The sequence below is a fragment of the Octopus bimaculoides genome, chromosome 23, assembly GCF_001194135.2.
Source record: "Octopus bimaculoides isolate UCB-OBI-ISO-001 chromosome 23, ASM119413v2, whole genome shotgun sequence".
Taxonomy (NCBI): Eukaryota; Metazoa; Mollusca; class Cephalopoda; order Octopoda; family Octopodidae; genus Octopus; species Octopus bimaculoides.
In genome coordinates this window covers 2,490,858-2,493,344 of record NC_069003.1, presented here as the reverse complement: position 1 = coordinate 2,493,344, position 2,487 = coordinate 2,490,858, and positions in this window count along the sequence as shown.

The window sequence follows — 2,487 nt, the reverse complement described above, 5'->3', positions numbered from 1 at the left end:
GAGAGAGAGAGAGAGAGAGAGAGAGAGAGAGAGAGAGAGAGAGAGTAACGATGAGAGAGAGAATGGGAGAGGGGGAGAATGAGAAAAGGCAGAAAGGTGAAGTGAGAGAGTGAGGGAGATGAAAATTTAGGAAGGAAAGGGATAATATATATATATATATATATGCTAATTTATAATTATATAATATTATTATATTAAAGGGTAATTATAAATTAGTATAAATTGTAACCTGCATGGTTTTTTTTTATTTCGCGCTGGCCACTTGGTAAAATCATTAAATTGGTTTTATATAATATATAATATATATATACGTCCTGTGCCCCTATATGCATATATATATATATACGTATAGATGTAAGTACGTACATATACGTATGAATATATGCATATATATATATATATATTATTTATATTATTATATGATTGAACACCACGCAACCTCTTCCAAGTATGTTATATGCATATTTATATATATATATATATATATATATATATATATGTGTGTGTGTGTGTGTGTGTGTGTGTGTGTGTGTGTGTGTGTGTGTGTGTATTTATTTATTTCGGTTGGTCATTAATAAGTTGAAGCAATGAAGGGTGTTGCGATGTAAACATTACAAATGTTGTCCAAAGACTCATTTTCTCTATTAGTCTGGCATAATTTAACTTAATTTAACTTAATTAATTACATTGAAATTGCTTACGTAGTTAATTTCATAATTAGCTACATGTACGAGAAGACATGGCCATGTGGTAAGAAGCTTGCTTCGAAATTTCATGGTACTGGATTCGGTTCCACTGCTTGACACCTTTGGTAAGTATCTGCTAGTACAGCTACTGACCGACCAAAGCCTTGAGACGGAAACTGAAAGAAGCCCGTCGTTTGTGTGTGAGCGTGTTTGTGTGCATGTGTGTGCCCGTGTCTGTGTTTGTCCCCCATCACTGCTTGATAACTGGCTTAAAAACCATAGTTCTAAAGTCAATTCATTTGGCTAAGCATTCTGCAAGGCGGTGCCTCTGCATGGTCGTAGTCTAATGACTGAAGAAAAAAAAACCAAAAAACAAAATATATTGAAATCAATGTTACATTTCGTGCTAATATTTCTATATTGAGTTCAAGATAATTTTTGTTGTCGAGAGTTGGGTAGGTCGATGTCGTACCATCAGCTAAAACAATGCGTAACCAAGAAAACAATTTTGGTGTTATCATTACCATTAATATTATCAATATAACAACTAAATCTTATAGCAATTATATAATAATAAAGAAGCTGAATGAGTAAAATAATGACTTGAAGTTGTGTAAAATGGTAGCGTAAAATGAGATAACTATTTAACAATGTAACAATGATACGGCAATATACATGACAACTTTCTAAACAGGATGGTAATGTAGTTATAAAAGTGAACTAAGTTATTTATGACGTGGATAATGTAACAATTTAAATAGGGTTACGATTGCTTTCTATACAAGATGACGATGTAAGATTGAAATGAGTCTGTAATGTGAATTATAGTATGATATGAGAAAAGAGAGCGAAATTGTGAGATGGAGTAAATTGAGAAAAATTGAGAAAAATGGAGTGAAATTATAACAATAACTGGTAGGCGCCGAGCTGACAGAATCTTTAGCACGACGTTCAAATTCCGCCGAGGTCCTTTCGGAGTCGGGAAATTAAGTACCATTTGAGTACAGGAGTCAATCTATATCAACTGGCCAACCTCCGCTCCCCAAAATTTCGGGCCTTGTACCTTGTCACATTCTGTGTCATGCTGAATCTCCTAGAGAACTATGTCAACGGTGCTCGTTTCTGTGGAGTACTCAGCCACGTGCATGTTAATTTCACTAGCGGGTCGTTTCGTTAATTGGATAAACAGGGACACTCATCGTCGTAACCGACGGAGCGTCAGTTATATGTATCAACTGTGGAGGTGCGTGGCTTATTGGTTAGCGTATTCAGCTCACAATCGCCTAGTCGTGAGTTCGATTCCCAGGGGCAAATATCGATGGAATAAGTACCAGGCTTTAAAATAAATAAATGAATAAATAAATAAATAAATACTGGTGTCAATTCATTCGAATAAAAGATATTTTAAGGTGGTGCCCCAGCATGGCCGCACTCTAAAGACCGAAACAAGCGAAAGGTAAGAGATAAACGATACCTCCTTGTGGAATTTCCATCGAGTTGGATTTTGCTTGGAATAGTCGAGACTTATTCTGTTATGTTCTTGTGAGTGGTAGTGTCGAAAATAAACACACACACAAACACACACACACACACTGATATATATGTACGAGTTATGCAAACAAGAATATACACACGCATGCGCAATCATATACAAACATGTTAATATAGTGAGAAGCGAAGACTTAACACGCAGCATGTAGATTCTGATGTTTATATGTTAATTAGTGGAGGCTTATAACGGAAGAAGATGGGTTCTACACACCTTGTATATATGTATATATATATATATATATATATATAT